The 24919-nt window shown below is 38.4% G+C and overlaps 1 protein-coding gene across 1 annotated transcript in view; it reads right to left on the bottom strand.

Annotated features, from left to right (window-relative positions):
• Nucleotides 1-24919, bottom strand: part of RYR2 (ryanodine receptor 2) — a 470020-nt gene that overhangs the window by 408769 nt on the left and 36332 nt on the right. The window lies entirely within an intron of this gene.

The following is a 24919-nucleotide window of genomic DNA, read 5'->3' as shown; positions in this document are numbered from 1 at the left end:
ATAAGCATAAAAAGGTATTTTCATAGTCAAATAGCTAGATTTGGAAAAACCACTACCATAAAAGTTGTCACCATAATAAGTGAGAAGGGTTTGAACTGGATCAGATCCATGTAGTATCACAAGAGAGCCGAGGAGTTTCAGAAGTCTGCCAGATCAATATTGCAGGCTCGGCTCGCAGCCGCTGTTGAGCGCATATTGCCATTGCTGGGAATCTTTAACACCAGGAAGAGAGTTGTACGGCTTACTCCAGATCTGCTGTACGCTGAGCTAAGCATTTGAGTGCTGACAATGATAATACTAACAGGCCTAAATGAAGAGGGGTAAAAACTAGCAAAAGTAGGTTTCTTGACTCAGTGGAAAATAAAGTTTACTTAGATCCATGATGAAAACACTTATGCAAAGATATATACATATATATGTATGTGTACATGTGTCTGTGTATATACATTTTTTTTTTCCATTTCAGAACCATCTTAAATGCAGATTAGGTTACAAGCAAACTTCTTTACCAATTAGTACATACGACACAGTGTTTTAGAAACCATAGAGTATAAAACAGGAGCTATAGCTCTTATTCTTTGGGCTTTATATTTAATCAGGCAGCTATCAGGAAATAATACATGCAATCCTGCTTGCCACACTGCCTGAGTAGAAGATGACCTGAATGACAGTCCTAGAATTGAGTCCAATTTGTGGCTAGAGGATCCGAAGTGTCTGAATGATGAGAAAGGCGAGTTATTAAAGAAAGAGACACACACATTTTTAATTTGCATTATCTGTGCAGATACACTTACTTATTAATGGATGATACCTTTTCGTGTCTTTTGTCTTTGGATATGGGGACTGATTGCGACTCCCCTAAATCCATGTATTCCCATTGACTTCCATGGACTTTGGCTCAAGCTCACAACAGGCATGCTCACTGCCAGAATAATCAAAAATTCAAGTTGAAACAGGCCAGAATGTTCCAAAAGAGTCAGAAATCAATATTTACAAAGGATTTCCAAAAGAGTTAATGCCCTGCATAAGCATAAAGGAAGAGAAGAATTCCAAAGAAAGTCCCACAAAATGATTACCCAAAATACTTTACTAGTACTTTGTAAATCTATGAATAGTACTTTGGAAAATCTGTCCAAAAGTACTTGAAGGACCATTCACCGACTGTTAAAAACCCTGAAAAAAATGACCAATACATACACAGGTTACAACTCTACTGCATTGTAACTATGATGCCTAAGAATAAAAGCTAAGTAGCACTTTCAGGTTGGAAAAAAATCAGGCAAGCTTCTTAAACTTGAAGAAGGCCTTGTATGCACAAAAACTTGTCTGTTTTTTTCCAACCTACTTTAGCAGGGCTAAGACTTTGTATCTCCTCTGAAGCTTGCTGAACTTACCTGCCATATATGTATTTGCACACTGCATATAATTGTTTTACATTATACAATATTCTTCTGTCCACAACTGTCATTTATTATATTTTGTTTAAGATAAGGGAGACAAGTCTTGTATATTTTATAGAGAGAACAGGAACACCTTCTACATTCTCTTTTAAAGCTTCATTTACTTTGTCCACAACTTCACAAAATCATTGATTTGCAATTATACTTTCAAAGAAAATAAAATTACACTTAGGAGGAAATAACTGAAAAATCTTCCATTGGCTAAATTAAGCTGCATAACTGTAAAAAAAGCTATGTTAAAAAATAATCTAGCATCTGAGTTCTTTCCAAGTGTTCATCAATCTTTATCTCAAAAATTGTTTAAGTTTAATTTGACCATTTGGAAATGTCTCTTGTAGTATTAAAATTCATTAAGCAGAGTCTGGCCAATTAGACCAAATGTACTCTTCTTTATACCTGCCCTAATTTTCTCACACACTCGCATGCATACACACACACACCCCGAGTCACTGTGATGTACATCCAATTTAAAAAAAAAAAAAAAGCTGCATAAAGAAATTACTTAAAGTGCAGCATACAAAGTAGATGTGGACTTCTCATCCAAGTGAGCTCAGGTGGTTCAAATCTCCAGGCTCAAGTAGATTAAGTCCATTAAGGAAATAATAAAAGCTTTATAATTTGGCAGCTATTTGTTGGAGAATCATGCAACTCTTAGGGTATTCTTTATTTTAACTGTGAATACCATGACAGTACTCAGAGACCCACATAAATACTGAGTTTATCTTCACAGCACCTGTATTTCCTGTATTAGAGCATTCCAGCATTGCCTGCAGACCGCTGACAAGGACCTGTTTAGCAAACTATTCTCATTGGACTTTTCTGTGATTTCTTTGTTAAATGTGAAGTATTAATTTTCAGCATCACACTACCTCAGAAGTTTCATTATATAAAACCCCTCCAGTCCTACCATTAAATTGCGTCTTCTTGAAACATGATTTAAATACAGTGTTCCTCAGTATCAACAAAATGTTTTAGGGCAGTGGGTCGGGGTTGCAACGCGACCGCTGCAACAACAGGACATCAGAGAGTTACAGAAAAGTGATTATCTTTTGATTGAGCTGTCTGCTCTTCTTAATTATATCATACATGCAAGAGGGAAAAGTACAGAAGGTATTCCTTTCTTTTTCTTTTATAAAAACACTTAACCCCTGGTTTTGTTCACCAGAGGAAGGATGAATAGCTAACAGTCTTCACAGGAACTAGAGCCAAGATGGAGGGAGCATTATGGAGAAAGCTAAGAGGAATTTTTCAGAAATTCCCTGGGAGCCTCCAGCGTTCAGGCGGACTCCCCACAGCCCTGACGGTTGCCAGTGAGCTTTCCAGGCTAGCTCTGGTCACAGAAGGGTATTTCTTTCACACAAATTTTTGCCCTTACCAGCTCTGAAAATGGCCTATATAGTTGAAGGGAAGGAACATCCCTTTACTCTGTCAGATTGATGAGTTGTACTGGGATGTCGAGTGCTGCAAGAGCAGCCGGTGCCCTGTTTTTAAGCAACCCCCCACACCCATACAGATGGGATGGCATGTTGTGTCATGCTACTTGAAAGCAACATTATTAGGAAGGATTTTAATATAATGCCAGCTCTTAAATTTTTGTGTGTGTGCCTTTTTATAACTTCTGTCATTGGAATAGGTCTTAGCCTCTACAGACTACCCCAGTAGTTCTCAGAACTACATCTTTTTTGATCCCACCAGTGAAGTTGGAGACTTCAGACTACAGTCTCAAGTTTTGCCACTTTCTGGAAATCAAAAAGTGAATTGATTTAGCTGTACATTTAGTGCTACCATTAAAAGGTCTTCTCACATTTGAAGAGATAATTAAATAAAAAAAAAAAAAAGAGGCATTTCTATATTTACTGCATCAGGCACCATGGAAAAGCAATTCTGTCCCAGAAAGCTCAAATCTGCACATCAAAGCAGTTGTAGGAGATGGAACAAATGTACAGATGAAGGTGAGGTGGGCAGGAAAGATGAACAGATCAAAGGGACCTAAAAGAAAAGCATTTTTACTGCATATCCACCCCCCTCCCAAAGCCTAAGGATAAATACATGCAACTCTTTTTCAAACTGTCAAAAAACATAACTACCAGGGCAGGATTTCATCCTGTTTTATTTTTATTTTTGTGAAAACACGGGTCATGGGAAAATAAATAAATAAATAAATAAAGATTAACTCTACCAGATGAGAACTGTGATTTTATTTGACAGTTTCTCAATTTCCCTTGGAAGAGCTGAAGAGACTTTCCAAGATTGCTTGGCTCCCAACTGTAAGCCAGCTGAACTGCCCGGCTCCTTACCCGGACCTGGTGGGCTCCCAGGCTTTCCGAGACGCCCTGCTACCCACGCCACCGGCTCAGCTGCCTGCCTGGCGGCTTCCCAGGCCACGGGAATCGCTGGCTCTTTCTGCCTAGCGGGCTGCCAGATGCTCCAACCACCAACTAAGCACGGCGCCCCAGGGGCTCGTCATGCTGCCTACCCAGCCTTACAGCAAGGCTCTCGGACTCCCTGGGATCCTGCCCTGCTCAGCTCCTCTGAATCCAACAGGAATTCAAATGTCAATTCATAACAAAAACTACAAAATTTCAGCAATATGTTTTTTCTCATCAAGGAAAAATCCCAGTTCCTACAGAATCCCACTCATCTTTCCAAGACGTTAAAACAAGACAACGTTCAGCCGCTTTTCCTTTCTTATGGGCTTCAAAAACCACTAGAGGAGAAGTATTTATATAACTACAGAAGCAGTGCTCTAATGCCCAGGTTCCAGGCATTTGCTACTGATAGTCCCTGCTAACTGCCAGCTGACAGCGTGCTTGTGAGCGTCCTGTCTCTGCACAGGATTTCGGTATCTTGCCAACACGACCTTATGCGAGGTGAAGAGCTATCGTGCGCTACGTCACTGGCCACTGTGGTCAGTAGCAGCCTTGCTCCCTCATCCTTACCCCTCACTGTATCTTGAATCCATCTGATAAGTGCAAAGCAGGTTTTCTCATTTGTTTTACTCTTTCAAGGCCGATTAGTTCTACCTTCTCACTAACGCTGTGCAAGGCAATTCTGCTTCATTTAACATCTCTTTTGTTCTTTCCTCCAACTGCAGTGCTTTCATTCGACTTTTTAAATTGCATTCCAGAAACACTGCTCATCAGTGGAAGCTTACACATTAAATACAAGCTTACAGAAATTTGTTAAAACCTGCCCAGATGACTGTCCCATATACAGGAAAAAATGCTAAACAAAACACCTTCAAAAGAAGGCTTTTGATACCCATTATGAATGGAAGCAAAAAGAATCCCCACCCCACCCCCAAAAGAGTAAGTACGTCCAGTGTAGAGAGTGTACAGTAACTCACTGAGTTCAATCCCTAGGAAAAAATATATTAATATAAGCCTGGCACTTTTTTGTTCCTTTGCTTTGCAGCAGCTGCTCTTTTAGTCACACCTACAGTGCTTTGATCTAATATTCCCCTCCATGCTACATCCTTTTTGTTCCTCATTTCGCCCCCCTTCCCTTGTAGTTAATCTAGAGAAGATATAAAAGCAATGTAAAGACAAGGTTGTGTATCTTAATCCTTTTCTGGACAATACTGGGGAAAGGAGCTTACAGATGATGCTTTCCAAGTGCCACAATGGAAGAGCAGTCTGCTCTGAAAGGTTTTTGGTGATTTCCCTGGAAGAGGCTGAGCACAGGAGATGTCACAAGCTATGAGTAAAGCCTGCCCGGACATATGAGCGCTGCCGGCGTGAGAGGATGGGGAGGCTGTAGTAACGGGCAGAATTAATAACGCTGCAGATGGCACTCTTTCCCCTGAATCAGCACCCACTCAATGCCCTGCAATCACTCCAGGGAATCCTGAGCTCTCAGCAGCGGTGTCACTTTTTAATGAAACCTAAAAAAGAAAGAGAGTTCCATCTACTCGTGATAGGCATCATACATCATCTTTAGTCAGAAAAGAAGTGTCAGTCTTCAGTAATATTTGGGTAATGCTAAATTCCCCCTCAGCAACTGCATGAGGTTACCGTAACTCTCCTCTATCACACCCCTTAAGGGCCGAGTTACATAACTCTACACTGTTCAATAGATGTTTATATAGGAATTTTCACCCACGTACAGCTAGATAAACCTCTGGCCACAGCTAACAGATTACACATACACAGGCAGCAGCAAACAACATTCTGTTACCTTTTAAGGACATGGCATCCTCGTTAATAGGCCAAGAAGAGCTGCATTCAGCTACCAGTTTTTCCCAAAAAAGTCAATAACTGTTCGGTTATTTCCTGGACTATATCCTAAAGATTCACTCTAATGTAACTCCTGGAGAACAGTATGGAAGAGGAACATTTTTGATAACCGCTGTCTTGTAAAACTCGAAAAATCCTTCTATTAGATAACCCATTCTATACCTTATACATTCACATATAAGCTTAAGTGCCCCATTGTTAATTAAAGTGATTTGAAAATATCACAGGATATCTCATTCTTCCCACCTTCAAACATGACAGTTCATCTGTTTAAACAAGGTTAATAACCTTAGATAACCTCATCCTGATATACTTGAATTCTAATAAGAAGCTCACAGCCATAATGCTGACAATACAATTTGTGTAGCTGTGTTGATAAAACATCACATTGCTCAGCTGATCTGTAAAAGAGTATTGAACATAATCTTATTATATACTTTCGATTTAACTGCACTGAAACTTGTACAGAAAGTCACTCAGTTCCTCTTCTTCTCCTTTCCTCTTCATTTTCATACCTTAAAAGCAGTTGAATATCTTTAAGGTTTTTAGTCAATAATAATTTATCAGGACACATCTTAATTTATATATTAGCGCCCGAAAAGACTAGCATAGTACTTTTACAAATGTATCAAATCCTTTGCTAACTTTTGTGCCAATTTTTTTTTTTAATATTAAAACGAAAAATATTATTCATGAGTGAGAGTCAGGAAAAATTAATACATAGGAATGTCTAAAACATTAACTCAGCAAATTCTATTAAAACTGCACAGGACCTTATATCTCAAGATGAAAAGTACCACTGAACATCAATGTTCTTTTCCAGTATGTCTCTTACAAAAACTTTTCATATACGTAGATATATGCATATATAGCCTTATAATTTATGGGATTTCAGCAAGGACTTTAGAGCATCCATAAGCGACCAAGACAGTACGCTGTTTCTCTGGCACTATTCCTTCCCTGACAAGAAATATAAATTTTGCTTCATATTTTGGTTTCTCACACTCCCAAGAGAGTTTGGATTCTGAGAGAAGATGCACTCAGAACGTTTAAAGATTGGTACGCTGCTGAGGCATACCTCACCAGCTGAAAAACACTCCTCCAGCTAATCTGAGAAAAGGAATTATTAACTCACTGTTTCCTCAGTGGCTTGGAATACAGGTATGGCAAATAGGCATCCTGCATAAGAACCATCTCCAGGATGATAAGCAAAATCCTCGGGATTAATCTGCGGGTTTAATCATGGGGAAACAACAACCCATACAAAAAAACAAAAATCAACCTGCAAGGAAGCACCTGGGCCTTTACTTCCACCCTTGCTTCTGTCATTACAGACATCATCCAAGGCTGTTCACCAAACAAGGTCCATTTTTAGCACAGTTCTCTTTTGTCCATCATCTTGGGATCTATTAGGAGACTGAAGCTCTATTCCTCTGAAAATTAACTCTCTTACAATTTCCAGACTAAGTTTATTCAGGGTCAATTTATACCTTTTTGTTTTGTGCCAAGATTGTCCTTAACTAATTCTTCTCATTCCCTGGTGTTTACCCCCCTGACATTTTCATAGGCAGCAATTATATCCCTCTAAGTTTTCATTATCCTAGGCTAAACAAGCCAAGCTTCTACACATCTCAACAAATATTCTCCCCTTTGCTGTAGTCAGCCCACAGCCTCACTTTTCACCTGTGCCAGTTTAAACTCACAGCTCCTGAACAACGGGGGCAAGAACTACAAGGCAGCATTACAGATGAGTATCATCAGCGTCTCACACAACGGTATTAATAATCCCTTATCTCTACTGGAAAAACCTTGCCTGATGTATCCTAGCATTTCATTGGCCGTTTTCATAGCCACATCCTCAGTCCCACAAAACAGGTGATTTACATGCCTTGTGCTGGTTTTGCAAAAAAATAAATCATTCAATTTGAAGTATTTCTTCCACATCTGTAACACATGTGCCAGCATGCATATATGAGTGTAAGTAAAACAGTTCAAGATTTTTCCTTGTTATTTTTATCATTACTAAAAAGAGAGATACAGTTCTCTCTCTACATGCAGCACAGTATTTTTCCACTGCAATAAATAATTGTATTTTTTTCCAACTGTGAAACTTTCCACTGGGAGAAATCATTTACACTCTGATCTGGAGCAAAAGGAAAATAAATAATTTAAGTCGTCATATTGAGTACAGTGACAAGCTGAATGTTACTGGAAGTGCAGTTAAGAAATTGCCAAATCAAGACCTGCTACAACTTTAAGAGCAAAAGTTTCAATAAATGAATTGTTTGGAGAAAAAAAAACACCCCACCTTCTCACTCCTCCACAATTAAATTAAAGGTAAGACATATGATAAAAGTCAATTTTTATTGCATTAGAACAACCACACTGATTAACAAGTTCGGAATGAAATATAACCAAAAAGTAATAACAACTTTGGACTTAAATCAATTGTACAATTTCACATATTGAAGAAGAACAACCCTCCTGGCCCTGCAATGGATCAGCTCAACCCTCTCAATCCTACAGAGTGAATGACTTTTTAATTATTGTTTTTATCATTACCTTGACTAGAACACTGAGTAAGGCAAATGGGACCAGTCCACTCTTGAGAATACCCCGACGTGATCTGTGCAGTAGTTTCAAACCCAGTTAGTTAAAATTGGTATCAATGAAACTAGAAATTTCACTAAAATATCACCACCTTCTTGGTCTTCTAAATATATCGCATTTCAGTTCTAAGCATATTCATTTTTTCTAACATTATCCTGCAAACTAGAGGACAGTGACCAATTTTCACCATTTTCTGCAGAATTTTGACTACTTCAGGTCTGTAAAAATCTATATTCATGGCAGTGCTACTGTTGTATTGCCATTCCTACTTTCCATTATATTTACTGTTCTTCTCTGGGCAGTTTCAATTTCTGATTTATGTTGCTGACGACAAGGCAATAAAGAGTCCACGGTCACCTGAGGAATACTACTAAACAAACTGATAGGCTCTCCATTCTTCTTTCTTTTTTTCCTCTAAAGAAATTTTTATTCCTCTGTGCCCTAGTCAACCATCTTCACTAGGCTACCAGTAATGCGTAAAGCTTCTTACTCATGGGAAAAAGATTCTTTTCTCATTTATTCAAAATCTGCAACCTGAGGTAATAAGATTAAGCTTTTTTTCCCGCTTTTGCATAATGTTACCATTGTGTTTCTGGTTTCGGGGTTTTTTTGGTAAGCGCGGTAAGACAGCCATATAAACCTTGCTCCTCTGATTTGCCTGCTCCAGGAGGGGTGCTCTCGCTGCCGGACCGGGCTGAGCCTGGCTGCCAGGGTCCGTCCCCCAGCCCGGGGGGAGCTGGGGCACTGCTGCGGGGCTGGGCCAGGCCAGGCCAGGCCACTGTGGCATCCCGGGGCAGGTAACAACGCCCTCAGGCTGGGCTGAGATAGGGCCGGGGACAGGCAGGGCCTGGGAGCGGCCGCAGGGCCATGACAGTGCGGACAGGGATGAAATGGGGTAGATTTGTGAAGTTCTTGTTGAAATGGTGGTTAAAGGAGGCCTTGCCTCTACAGGAAGAGTTAGATGGGGATCCCAGCGGGACTGGCTGCCTGCCTCGCCCTCCCCCAGCTGTACATGCTCAGCTCTCTGCCCAGCCATCCCACCGCACTGAAACTGCGTGTGCCCCGTATGCCTCCTCGAGTCACCACAATTTAAAACTACAACGGGTATTCTGCGTAAAGAACAACAGCCGCTTTGTCGGAAAACACCAGTTTGCAGATGGCCAGAGCTTGGTTTTTAATTACATACCTTGTTCGACCCTTCCAGACTTTGAAGCAGCTGTCTCCAAGGAAGGGGGAGACCGAGAGCGAAAGCAGGTACCACGCAGCTTCCTGCGCTAGGCTCCCCGACACATGTGAGTCAGCAGCCTCACAGGCTTACTGGCTTCTTTCCACGCGATTCGCAAGGGAACTGCATCTGCACTTCTGAAAAATCAGGTATCAACTGACTGAAAGTGGGTAGCCAAAAATCAGTATGCACTTTTTGATTTTTAAAAAAGGGCATTTTTCTCCAAAGCAGCAGTAATTTAAGTAAATAATACAATGTTAGCAGTACTCAAGTGAAGTAATTTTGCAGAAGGCAGAGCAATATGGTTCCTTTCCTATATAATTTTAAAAACACAGTTTTGACACTGTGTAACGTATTCCATAGCTGTAGGCACTGGGGTTGGTAGAAGAAACAAAACGGAACAGGAAATCTACTCTAGAGAACTATGCGCCTGTGGTTAAAAACCAGTATCTGCCCTAACAATATCTGAGAAGATGGTAAAGGTCCACCAAGTCAGGGACACACTTGGTTCTTTATCCCTGAGAGTCCTTCAATAGCAGCACTAATTTAGAGCAGAACAATTCAAACTTTTCACTTGTCCTAACTCTGTGAAAAGCGAGCTCAGTCTCAACTTGCAGGCTGTCAAGAAAACAAAGAGAAATGGTACTGGGGGTGAAAGGGGAGAAAGGGGAGAGTAAACTCACAGCAGGTTCACTCTGAATACACCAAAATTACAAGCGGAAAGGTGCCAAATAATACTGTTATAGCAATAATCCATGTAATTTAAGAAAAAAAAAAAGTACAAACCTCAGCATAAGTCAGAACTTTGCTATCTGAATTGCAAATACTATCACAGTTTTAATTTCTCACAGTTTTAATTCTCCTACCTGTATTCAGCTAACGCAAAAGAAAGCACTCCCAGGATGATATGTTCATTAACATGCTAAGACAAATTCCTGCAAAGATGAGACATGCAGAAAGATACACAATTGGGATTTGAATGCTCTGAAAGACTAAATGTGATTCAAGATATGTCTTCTGAGATCACTGATCAGCTGTTACTTAGCAAACTGTTTGTCCAACCTAGAATGGGTGTCAAAGAATTCATTTCTTAGGAGAGGAACATTTTTCACATGCACAGAAGTGTGAAAACTGAAGGATTACTTGTCTGAAGAAAAAGACTACAAGACAGTTTTTAATTTATTAGCGGATTTGTATAAACAAATAAGATATTAATTAAAATCAGTCACCTCCATTCATACTTAGTTTCTTTGGAGCTTAACTGACTAAGGAGATGCATCTTCCCTTCACTTCAGTAGGAACTGTGGATGCTCAGCATCTTTGAAAACAATATTAAGGATTGAAAACATGGAGTAACATGCCTAATTTTAGGCATGTCTCTTCCACCCAAGTCTTCCACTTAGTCTAATCAAATTTAAAAAAAAATTGAAATAAGATTTCAATGTATGTAAAAATATCTAACTTAAAGGATGAGGCAGTATGGAACATGCTCATGAAGATTTCTCAGCACTTTCATTTCTAAAGCCACAGAAATCACAAAACTGACAATCAGAAAAAAACCAAAACCCTAAGATGAGGGAATGGGGTAATATAGTGAAAATTTTCTGCAACTAAACAGAGAATCCAAGCAGCTGCTTTGATCACATTTAACTTGACAAGCAGTACTTTGGACACATTCTTCTTTTTCCTTTTCCCCAGCTTCAAAAACAAAAGTTATTTGGTATAGTTATATCAATGCTTCTTTTGGATCAACTGCTCCTGCAACATCCAGAAAGTGACTGCTGACCTTACAAAAGGGAGAAGCATGAGTAATGCAGTACATGGAGCTTCCATAGCAGAAGACAGAGAAGCAAGAACGAGGTGAGGTCATATTAAGCAAAAAGAAAAAGACTGATCTGGAAGATGGAATAGAAAGGAATGTTTGAACAAGTATAAGCACAATTTTTGTAATATGAATATACATAAATTCTCAAAAAAGCAATCCCATTATTATATGCAGAGATGTTCGGAAGGAAAATACAATAAAACCATAGGATTAAACAGAATAGTAATAGCCTTAAATGACTTCTCTGATTCTTTAACTTTATCTTCTGTTTCCTATACACTTATTTTTACAGTCTATCAGACATTCAATCCCAGTCTCTCTGTTTTGGCCTATTCTTATTTTTTTCATGTAATCTGAACTCTTCCCCTCTTCTCTTTTTTATAAGGCTTTCTTCTTGCATTTGCATTTCCATTTCCCTTAATTTAATGATGTCTCTTTCCCATTCACATGGCTTCTACACAACATTGACAGTGAATGTTTATTCACTCTGCTTAACCGTGGAGTTTCTTTATCTGCTTTGTCCAGTTCTTCACAGGGGAGAAACTCTTTACACCTTGGCATGTTTCTGCTATGCACTACTGCCCATCCTCACAAATCTTCCCCACCTCTTCTTCCTCAAGGATCGCTTCCTCCAACTTTTATTTTCTAGTCTCAGTTCACTTTCTTTACCTTCTTATTTCTTCCTTTTTTACCCTGCACCTCATCCAAAGAATTCTGCTCCTCCCCAATCTCCTGAACATCCTCCTGCTTTTTCAGCCTTCAGCTAGTTCCTCATTCCTGTCTCACCCATTATTTTTAATATCTTCTTCTTCTTCCTTCTTTCTTTCTTTCTTCTCTTTTATTTTGCTGTCCACTGACTGTGTAATGAGTTTCAATAATGTCCAAAATTCAGGGACCATAAGCCAAACGAAGAAGTTTGGAGGGCTGAGTTCCCATGATACGTTCTTATAGTCCCTTTATTCCCAGTCTGCAGTGAGAGGCAAATAGAAATAGAATGCAAAGCAAGTTCCTCAGCTGTGACCCTGTATGGACTGGACCACTCAGTTTTTTTTTTTTTTTTTAATATAGCCTCATCTGCATATTTTTGTGTTTTGTTGGGTTTTTTTAAATGAAAAAAAAAAACAAACAGGACAAATGCAAGTATTTTAGAAACAAAGGGATCAATGCTCACCCAAAATAAAATTTGTGACTAAATAAGGATTTAGATTTTAAGAACAACTCATCAGAAATTAAACATAAGCCAAAACCACAGATCTCTACAACATAATTTCCTTTGCATCACCATTACCCAATTTGTGGATTTGTGTTATGCCTCCATACATAACCCAGAGGCCACCCATCCATGCAGGTCCTCAGAAATCTCATAAAATTGAATTCATCCCCACTCTGTTAACATTGCAACTACTAAGCAGACACCACTGCATAGGTACATGCATCTTTGCCATAATCTTCTTATTTTCCAGGAATATTCAATACGTTCTCTTGTGCTAGGCAAGTAGCCATTTAATTCTCTAAAACACCATTAATTTGTCTATAAGTAGTCTACTTCATGCTATACTCCGTATCTTCACACTACATTTCTCTACACATCCAATGGGAAAAATGGTCCTTGCAGGAGGGCAGAGTTGCAGAAAGAAAGGAAGAGAACAAACCAAGCAGTTGCTCTTTTTCCTCTCTTCCAAAGTTTTTGCTGCCTTCTCCAAGGATTTAGGATCTATCTCACTATATACCATAAAGTCAGCTGCAAAATTATTGTCAAATGCATAAGCCATTTCTTCTTTCCTTCACAATAACTGTGTGTGTATATATATATATATATATAATGATTGTGGGGCTTTAATTCAAACTGCATTTTATTACTGAATGCAAATATGGTCACGGGGATGCTTACTTGTCCCTTTATATTTTAAAAGGGACTAATTCAAGGCCTTCTCTTATTAGAGTGGTAATTTCATAATCCTTAAATCACCTGATAGCTTTGCAGCTACATCTGACACACTTTCTCAGGTGGCAAGTGATATTACACTGAGCCAAATGTCTCCTGATGTTCCACACTGAAGTTAATAAACCTCTCTCCAGAAGATACAGTAATTCAGATTTTAATTTCAGGTAAGAAAATTTGTCAACACTTTCAGGAAGACCTTGGAAACAGTTGTGTCACTGTGGTCTGGAGAAAAAAAAAAATCCCTGCAAGATGAGTGCTCAGGGACCAAGGGCTATGCTTTTCACTATAATTTATTTAGTATATACTTCACTCTGGTTAATGGTGACATACCACAAAATGCTAATTTTCCAAATGCTGAAAACATAGCCAAAAATTGTTTCCACTTTTGTCTGTGTGCGCCAGAATGCCCAGGCAAATCTATAGGCTATGCAAGTTATCTTTCTGTTAAAAAGTTTTATAATACATATACAGTAGACAAGATATACATAATGTTAGACGGTTCTCCAAAACTCCAAAATTAGGAGTGCTGAATCCCCTACTGCTCATTCTTTAGAGCAAAGAAAGTAGGAACATAAACTAAAAGTATTCTGATTAGATTATTACCACTGTATTTCTACAGCATTTTTTAATATAAAGAGACCCTTCTTTCTAGAATCCTGTTAACAATCCACTGAGTCTTCAGAGGTTTAGTTAGAAATATGACTTATGTGAATTTTCTGTTCTTGTTAACTAAAACAGATGATATATTATCGCTTGTGCATTTTTAAGCAACCTTATGATTTATCATTTCAAGAGACTCATCTCTTTTCTCATGTCTTTTGCTTCCCATTGTTTAATATCTTTTCAGAAGCTGAAATGTACTAATGCAAAATTTAGAAAAAAAAGGGGAGGGGACATAAATGTCTTTTCTATTTAGTTGATAATGATTTTTGCCTTCATCAAAGATGTGGCTAAGGTTAAGCAAAACCCACCTACATTAATAACTTCATAACGCATATGGTATACATTTATCTGTGCATTGGCATCACTCTCTGATTTCAGTAGAGCTCCAGAATATTGCAGAGTATTGCGAGAAGCAAGGGTCTTGGAGCAGATTAGAGGGGGACTGGGAGTACTTTTAGGGGAAACGATCCCAAACTAAACTGTCTTACACCTCCTTCCCATCTTACCCTCCCAAGAAGCCTTGCCTGTCTCAGCAGGGATGTAGCAAGACAGACAACACTGACAGCACTTGCTGATTGATATAGCTGCAAGGAAGAGACAGCAATGAGCTTCCTAGTCTCATGTGGCAATACGAGTGGGGCAGGGAAGGGTATGCGATCTTCTACATCCATAGTCTTTTTGTCTGAAGTGGGAAAACAGCTAGGCTGGAAGGAAAAAGAATCAGACTGGCCAGTGACCAAGGTGCTGGTCAAGCTCTGAGCTTGATTCTCTTTTCAAGTTAAGGCTCTTCAGGTCACGGAGCGACCCTGCTTGGAAGAACAGTGCCTATGTTACAGTAGCACCAAGAAGTAAAACACATGTCCAGAGGGAAGTTTTAAGCATGGGGAGTGGAGAAAAGAAGAGATGTAAGATAAGGATTCTTCCATTATGTTGTGATACTCAGGAAAATTAAGCTCACACTCTGTAGAAGAAATTTAATAAGTAAAGGAATTTAATAAGTAAATATCTGAACCAACCATGCACTGTGTAGAATATAAAACTGTTTAAACAAACTCTTTTACTGCTAAGTACAAACATTTCTATTAAGATTCTCATCCCAGAAATAACACATAAGTAACTTCAACAGTACATTTTGCTGTTTGTCCAAAGGCAACACTTTGCTTCTTGGATATGCCTGGGCTTCAGAGACCCACCATATACTGAATTTTCAGAGTGAAAATACAGGAAGCCTGTAGGGCTTCCAAGTTAGTGTTCTCATCCCATATAGATCTTAAGTCAACGTTGAGCGGGTGGAGACAGCCAGTTCTATGTTTAAGTAACAGGGCAGAAAAGGTTCTGGTGCGGGATTTCATTTTCATTAGAAATCTTTGACGGTAGTCTGCTGGACACAAATTCAATCTGAGAATAATAAAGAGCAGCAAAGCCTTATTGCAGATGAAATTGCCTTAATTAAGACTATGTAAAGCCTAGCTAACAGATGGCAATTGTTAAAACTTCCACCAGCAGGCTTTAATACAGTACAAGGTTCTTATATTAGAGTAACAGGGGAAAAAAAAAAACATTCAGAAAATGGAATAATCGCAGAATAAGCCATACACAGAAATAGCACAGAATAAACTTCAGGTTCGATGGCCAGATTCACAGAAATGGATAGAACAAAGAATAACATGTCTCCATATATCCAGTTTAGACCCACTAGTGAGAGAAAGAATGAGAGAGACAGCGAGCAAACAGTTACTGTCACAACCGCTTTTCCTCTTTTGCAATACCTACTAGGGCTAAGCAGCTATATCACAAAGTATTTCACAAACATCCTAGTGGCTGAGCATGCCCCACAGCTGCACCAAGGCCACATACTCTCCTCTCTGCCACCACTAACAATTATTATTCTTGTACTGGTTTTGCACAGGCCCTGCTTTCCATTTATATTGCCTGCCTGGCCAGTAAACATCATACAGCCAGAGCAGCATGCCGACACAAACTGCAGATAAATCTTACCATTGTCTGATGTATATTTATCTAATTAAAGTGAAATACAGATCCATCAAGGGGACTAGAAAACAGTGGAAAGGCTGCTGCACTGAAGCTAAGAATATGCTACCTCCTAAGGGTTTGCATTTACAGAAGCCAAGATAGGTAACACATTTCCTAGCCTAATAAGGCAGCCCAGTGCCTCAGGCCACATGCCCTCCGACCACATATAGCTATCTTCTTACGTGTGACCAGATGCATGACATCTCAGACATTACCAGAGAAGAAGCTATTGTAAGAGAGAACCTTATATCAGTCCAGAAAAGACACTGGAAGTACAATATACAAAACACTGAACTATTCATGCAGTATTTTTAAGACAGACATTTTCTTCCCCTCTTCTTCTATCTCATGCTTCTGCTCTCCCAAACAGCTACCAATATAGTAACCTGCCATTACCATGACTGCAGCAGATGTAATTCAAAAGAAAACATGTAATGCCTTTGTATCACAAAAGTAGTAAAGTGCTGACATATCACACTCACGTACACTGAATACATATATTGGTTCAGTATATTTTTCATCAGGACCTAACATTTTCCCTTTGCATAATCCAAGAAAATATCACAAAACAGAGAAGTTTTCAGATAAAAATATTAGCTAATGCAGTTAAAAGTGATTGGGAAAATAAAAGAATTGTTATTAATCTACTCCTATACCTCTTTCTAACCTTACACAAAGACTAAAAGAACTATAATAAAGGCTTGAAACACCGAGTCCAGAACCCTAAACACTGCTATTTTTTGATATATGTATCACTAAGAGGTATTTTTTGGTTTAGAATAGCTCCAGGAATGTTCAGTTCTACTTTGGGGCTTAATGTAATGGTACAAATGGTCTTCTAAAACAAACCAGCCCCACAAACACATTCAGAAACATCCTTCATACAAAATATTAATGGTGACCTTTCCTGGTGTTTCTCATGGCTCAGCATTAGTCATCCTGAATCCTAACACTCCACTATCTCCAGCAATGTTCAGTTCACCACTCAGATGGTATTCCTCCAGTAAACTCAGATAAGCCGGAGCACATCTGCTATTTGAGAGCCTGGAAATTCTCTAGAACCACCTTCTATTTTTAAACACTCAAATTCTTTAGCTGGGAAGTACTAACATGCTGTAATTTTATGCCCAAGGGAAGGCTGTATCCAGCACATTCTGACTTCCACCAACACACACGATGTGTTCCTTTGTGATACTGTGGGTATGAAATATAGTGCAGATATTGCTAGGTTATTTATAGTGCTTGGCAGGAGCAATGACTGAACAACTCAAACGTGGTGTATGCCTATAGAAAAACTAAGGAGAACTTGAACATCAAACTCCTGAAGAGACTTGGAAACTATCAGCATTTGTTTTTCCCAAAAAACAAATATGCATTTGTATAACAATGAGAGGTTCATATCGTTTAGTTCCTGTAGTATCAGCACTCAGGTTGCAGATCCTGCCTATTTGAAGAAGGGTCATCACGTTGCAGCTTGGATCTAACGAACTCATGGAAAAGCAAACCACGTAATGAATTACAAGACCCTGCACCCTGTTGGAAAGATGCAACACTACACTAATATTATTGAAAAGCAACGTAACGCAGACCAGAGAGCCACACAAAAATAAGAATAATGGTGGCTGCTACTGCTGCCATCCGATAGCATCTAGGAGCTTCACCAAGTGCCCAGATTAAAACCAGTTGCCTGGGGGCACTCAGTTCTCAGCCACAGCATCGGATATTGTGCCTGACAGATCTTGGTTGATTCCCTCTGCCAACTAACATCTCCTCAGACTTATTCAGATTCCATCCAGCTCGCTCTCATCTGTATGCCAGTCTCATGTGACACACAGCAATTTTACTGACTGATCTGGCTACTTCAAAATAGAGGGTCATGAGCACTGCATTGCATCTGCTTCCTAAATCTCTCATCAGCCCAAGACACGCACACTCAAAAAAGGGACGGTAAAAGCATGTAAAGACCAAGAGAAGACTCCCACTAGTCTCCCCCATGCTCATTATAATCAGACCAGGAAGGCAGCAGCATGCTATTGAATTTGGGTATCATCCTCGAATTTGCAGGGTGGTACATCATACAGTTGGAGCTACATTTCAAGGAAAGTATCTGAAGAGGTGGTCTTTGCATCTATCAAAAGGTCTAACTTTGCACGCCCTTGAAATAATTTATTATAACAAAAGACAAAAAACACCAAAATGGAACGTTTCAGAGTGAGATGCTGATATTTTCCAGGTTGGGGAAAAAAGAATTTAAAAGTTACCTCCCCTATTATTTTTTCCTCAGGCAAATACTAATCAGAAGGCACCTGCCTCAGATTACAGCCCTGGCTGACTTACTGAATATTATAATCACCACTAAGCTTATACACATAAAACTCTGCATTTGGTTTCAGGCTTGCCTGCCCATATTTTAACCTGCTCAGTGTCATTCCTGGAAGTGATAAGATTATTTTACTACACAAAAGCAGTGTTGCATGAAGACATTTAGTGTTGTCTTGTCCCTGACTGCTATTATCTTTATTGAAACCAGATGTAAAGAAGGGAATGAATTCTGCAAATAATCCATAAATAATTTTATGATGGGATTTGAAAAAGCAGCATATTATTACTGAAAAGAGATAATGACCAGATAGTGACATTATTTCAGACCTAAGGCTGCATGAAGTAATGCATCACTGAAAATATAACTGCATCCACTACAGTTTTCTGGGCTTTTATGTGATTTCAGGAGCTAATAGAAATTAACTGTTTTATCTCTATAATGCCATTTGAACAGATGCAAATGGCAGAAACAAAAGTTTGAAGATCCAGTTCTTTACTAGCTTTATTATATTATGAAAAAGAAGAGCTCTAATTAGCCTGCCATTGTTTTCTGCTCTGAAAGATGCAAGGAATGTAATTTGGATATAATCACATTGGAATCACTTCAGCATTTTTATTCTTATTTCTTATCCCTATTGTACATTGGTCACCAAGGGTGTACATCCACAAAGATTTACCTTTTGCAAATCAGCACAACTCTTGCTCTCAGAAAAAAAAATTATCTTTTAGCCTCTGCAAAGATGTTCTTTTGCTATTATGATGAGATTTTATGAGAAAAACTCTACTTTGAGGTCTCAATTCCAGAAAGCATTGAAGCACATCCTGGCTTCAAGTACGTACCTTAAAACCCACTCAGTCTTGAGTAAGTCGTAAATGTTTTTCTGCATCAGGAACTGAGGTTGTTTAAAGTAAGAATAGGTTTAAAAAATAGATTTGAATGACAGGGCACAACATTTTCTGTATATCCTTCAGAGAACCACTGGCTTACTCAAGTTCACCTGAAAAAAAACAAGCATCAAAATTAGATTGGGTTAATCTCCATCTCCCAGTTTGGAAAAGTTTGGCTGGCAATGTTAAAATATGAGCTTCACTAACAGCAGTAGTGAACAGATCAGAGTGCTTTGGGTTCCAAAATGACTCTTGCACAATAAATGAATTCATGAATTTTAGATTTCAAAATTACACATTCATACCATTTCATTAATTAATATGTTTGATACTTTTCTCAATGAACAAAGTAGCAACCTATCAACTGCTATAAAATCAAGCTCATGTCCTGGGACTAGGTATCTAAATAAATGAACTAGTTATGCTGTGATTATCTTTCACATTTTTCTTTCAGTTTGACCAGCTGCAAGAACAACTTTTTTTAAATGACAAGAAACTTAATTATATAATTACCTCTTATATTTGAAAGAACACCTGAATTGTATTATATCAGTAGAAAGCCACCTAGTTTTATTTTCAAAGTAGCAGAGAAAGAAGAGTTAAATCTGTTATCACATAAGAACATATAAATATGTTATCCTTGTCTCAGAAAAATGTATGATCTGAAATACTTCATATACATGCTCGAATGCCCAGAAGTAACAGCTGTTTGGTATGCTCTCATCTCACTCAGGGTATTTGACTGAATTACATGACCGTTTGACTTTTTTTCCAGCCCACACAGCTACATTTATGATGGTTGAAGCAAAACCTTCATATTTATTCCTGAGTCTAACTTTCTGTTTAGCACTCAGGGTATTTACAAAAAAAATTCTTAAGTCTAACTTTACCTTCTTTTCATTCTACTTTGGAAGATGAAAATACATATGCTTGATTAAGAATAAGAAACCTTCCTTTTCAATTGTATACCTTTTGATGGACAAAACCACACAAGGTAAATGACAAATTTAAATATCATTTTTTTCCAGAAAAGTGGGAACATACACAGCAGGAAAAAGCAATCCAAAGCATGTTTCTATATGAATCTTTTTTGTCAGCCAAATAACTGCCATTATTTTTTTTTTTTTTTTGCGTACATGTATTCACACGTTTATGTTTTAAAAGACTACCTACAGCTCGAAATAAAATACTTAAGAGAGTTATGGCAACTAATATAAAGGTAGATTCCTACAAACTTAATGGTATCCCTGTAAAGTTCCTGTAAGTTTATATTTTTATATACAGCTTATGTGTTTTATGCATCCTCTCTTACTCTCAAGTAAAGATTGGCTACAGAATTGCTCAGTTTCTATAATCCCTTTTCAAAATAATGACATAAATCTTTGCCTCTCCACTGCATATATTATACACATTTTCTTCGTGCCCTTGTAAGAAGTGTATATTCTAAAACCACTACAGAAAGAACATAAGCTATATCTCACATGAGCTATGACCATCATAAATGCAATTGATACTGTCATCAAAATAACATGGTCCGGCACAAGACAATGCTAATTTTACCAAGCGATAATGCTGTAGCACTTGAAAACTTCACACTAAAAATTAAGAACACAAGTTGGCTTGTTTTTCTCATGATATCATTAGGGTGATATTTTTTCCTTTTTCATAAGTAAATTTGCATGCACTATTGTATGATAGCCCTACCATCCTTTGCCTGGATAACTGATCAGTTGGACAGGATGGGAGATATGGACTTAGCACACACCTGGAACAGCACCTTTTATATTCATGAAAAAACGTTGTTTTGTCAAGATGGATTTTCTTCAACCTTCTGCCCTATATTTATTCTATGTTTACTCTTCTTGCTCCTCTCTCTCCATTCCTTTTTGTTTTTCTTTACACCTTTGTCCCCCCAGTGCCTGCCTTTATTTTTCTTTCCAGAAGTTGTTTTACTTCTTCCCTCCTCCACTCTATTCCTCATTTCCTTTCCTACCCCAGCACCCACCAGCACCCACCTGCTATTCTTGGTTATTATTTTTTCATCCCTTCCATTTGTTCTATCCCTGCTCCCAACAGCCCTGTACAAAATCCTTCATGCACAAGTAGAAGTGCTGATGCTTCTTTGCTACCGTTATGGTCATTATAAATCATTAAAACACATAACCTTATCAAAACCATTAAATAAGATAAGCACAGGAAAAAAATTAAAATCCCTCCCAACAGTAGTACTTCTGCAATACTACAGTACTAAAAAGAGATTTTTTTTCCTGCTATCTCAGTTGCCTGTTACATGTAATTTTAAAAGGTTAAAATTACAAAGATTAAAGTGGCCTTTAAGTTCTTAGTGTTCTTTCTATTATTCCCTAAATCTAGGTCATACATCCCTGTATTTTCTTCACTGCAGATAACAGCAGTAGTTACATCTCATCCAGCAGTTACCTGCCTGCCTTGTAGGAGGGAGTGTGAGGAGGCAAATGCTGTCAAATCCATTATAGCATTAAATTATTCCAAGCAGCGGGGCAGACATGTAATAATGTTATATTTTAGACCTTACTCCCATAATGTTCAATAGTAGTTTAAAATGGAGTGCTGTTACATGCAAAGTTTGAGTCATACCATTACACACCACGCTACTCTTCCTGAGACACAATCCTGGTTGATTAAAACACCTAGAGAAGTGGCAGGATTTTGTCCTTTGTTACTTTTGCTGGAGGAGCAGCTGCATCCTGAAAGCACCCAAAGTCCAAACAGAGCTGTTTATGTATTTTGTTCATTGTGTTCACTGCTGCCTCTGCTACCCCTGTCTCTTCTCCTCCCCGCAGACAGCGCGGAGGGGAGACTCAGTCGCTGCACACCGCGGCGAGGCAGCCCTCCCGCCACCGCCAGCGGCCATTCGACTGCAGCCGGGCTGCAAAGATCCGCGGTCTCTGTCATCAAATAGTCAGGAAAGCAAAGCATCCAAAGCCAAATAAAGGTCTTATTTGCAGGTCCCCTTTTTTCCCTCATGACTATCCATCTTTGTAGGCTTTCATCATCTTGCTGCCAGCATTTTCTTGATTGATAAGTTCTTATGTTTTTTTCTATGGCACATGGAAAAGAAATTCAACCATGGCCACAACATCCCAGTTCATTTAATGCTACCAGTGTAACACACTAAGCACTAAGTTGCTTTTTAGACAGATAAAAGTAAGTTAAGCCTAGAACTTGGAAAACAAGAATAACTAATTTAATGAGACTCTAACGATTGCTCTGTCCTCAGTCTCTGTGACTTGACAGAAAAACAGTGCAATTCTTCTCATCCAGAGCCAAATTCTCTGCACTGCAGTTATGTCAACACAATACTGGAATTACCTTTGGCAATTACATTTCTACTGAAGCTTTGACAGGGAAATGATGAAGAAAAACTTCTCAGAAGAAGAAAAGTTATATGCATAAATACCACCTGTTATCTCTTCATAACAAAGCATTAGATTTCTATTAATGGACACAAATACAATGTGACATCCACTTGATTCTGTTTATTTAACTTTAACTTAATTTTTTAAAAATTAAGTTAATAACCAGAATCCAGTAAACTGTTAATTTGCTATAAATACTGACTGAAAAAACATATAGCCCGTATATAACTTAGAATTTTTTTCTCCCTTCATGCTGTAAGCATCCTCAAAACCATGCTTGCAGTCCTCCTGACCAAGTAAAATAAGGATTTATTCAGAATTTGTCAACATTAAACCTCCACTCCAGTTTAAAGCCACTGTACAATTACATATGTAGGATCTTGTAGCAGCCAGGATACAAGAACTCCAATCGAAACACAGGAATCTTTCTTAGGAAATGTACTCTAATAGGTCTATCATCTGCCAAACTAAGGATCAGAAATACTTACGAAAAAGTGTTGTATAGAATATCATTATGCTAATTAGGCTACAGAAAAATATTACTCAAAAAACTGTAAAACCTAATTCGAGTGGCATTATTCCCATACATCTTTACACCACCATACATCAACAGAGTTCCACATTTTAAACTCTGTGGAATATGCAGAACAAATCTCTCTAAAATTACGGATTTTCTGTGGTATGACCTGTCCTTTTTTCATTCATAGATGTGAATAAAGTTTCTTCTCTCCCTTTTCCTCCTTCACCATGAACTCTTGCTAAAGACACTTCCACTTGTTAGCATTTACGATCTGCTAAAGAGCTTGGCATAACTCGAGAGCTGCCTGTGCATATCTGTTTAAGTTCTTCTGGGAGCACTGAAACCAGTAAGGCCTGACTTCCTACAGATTTGGGTCATGTATCTCCTCTTTCACGCTGACTTTAACAGTGGCGCTTGAAAATGTAACCACATTACAGGGCACAAAGTGACAGTTTGGGAGGCGGGGGGAATTTTAAGAAGTGCTGTGAGTGCTAAGACTACAACACACAGACCAGTTTGGAAATAAAACCTAATTACTTCTAAAGAGAAAGAGCATATAACCACATTATTCCAGAAAGGCATTTTACTTAACTGCAAAAACACACGACTAAACTGTTAAATTATACAATTTTAAAAGCAAGCATTAAGCCATGGTTGGTACTCCTGAAAGGAAGCCCTGGAAAGAGCCCTGCTCTCGGCACCCTCCTACCTTTCCTTCCCCAGGTAGGAACAACAATACCCACTTGGGGACAAATCTCTGTCCACCTCAAACATCCCCACCTGATTAAAGTCATGATATAGTTATATACACCAACATTCATTTCATTTGTCATGCCCAGTTAATTTCAAAAGATAGATATCCACTTTATGCTGATTATTGGTAAAAGAAAGGGAACCATCAGAATTTAGAAAAAATGAACACTCAACAATTTTAGTATAAACATCTCCCTAAATTCACCCTACTGATGAGCATGGGATGTTCAATTGTTCTAGGAACATGCCAAGGAGAAAGTAATACATAATCATAAGTTTAACCTGTTACATCAAACAAATGTAACAGGGGGGAAAAAAAAAGACAGTATTGTACAAAATACAATCATCACTCACCCCACTAGCCAACAAAGAGGAAAAAAGAAAAGCCATCGTTTTAAGTATCCTTCAAGAGATGATAACATGTTCCGCTCTGTCTTACATCCTATCTGACCTCCTACCTTACATCCACACTGCCCAAGTATTAGCTATAATAAAAGACCCCTACTCATTGCTGAAATTTCTTGCTTCCTAGGACTTGCTGTGAGATTACTACTGCTTCTCAACATCTAAGCCTCAATTGTGCTTGCAGCAGTAATGATTCCCATAGCAAAGCTAATGAAATTTGCACATTTTTATGGACTGTGGTTTCCCAAAATCCACATCTATTAACCAAATAATTATTGAGGTTAATAACCAAGCTTTAGAAACCAACAGATCCAAGCTTGCAGAAGAGTCATCAAAAGAAACATCAATTCACATACTAAACTGGCAAATAAAATATACATAATAAATTTAACTTAGCCTAATGCTGTATTTCCATTTTTAAAAGTCATTAAGTATGCCTAAAACAATAATTTATGGTTCTCTTTAAGCATAATTCGATGATCATCTGCATACATTAGAAACCCAGTGGCACTTTTTGATTTAAGTGGGACCATTCTCCTATTACTTATTCAGACATAAAAACATTCTCCTGTACATTCTCTGCACACATAAAGCTATGGAGCACGATGTGATGGACCCCAACTCCTGTTTTGCCCT

Source organism: Dromaius novaehollandiae, chromosome 3 (genome assembly GCF_036370855.1).
Source record: "Dromaius novaehollandiae isolate bDroNov1 chromosome 3, bDroNov1.hap1, whole genome shotgun sequence".
NCBI lineage: Eukaryota > Metazoa > Chordata > Aves > Casuariiformes > Dromaiidae > Dromaius > Dromaius novaehollandiae.
This window is presented reverse-complemented; position numbering and strand designations above follow the sequence as displayed.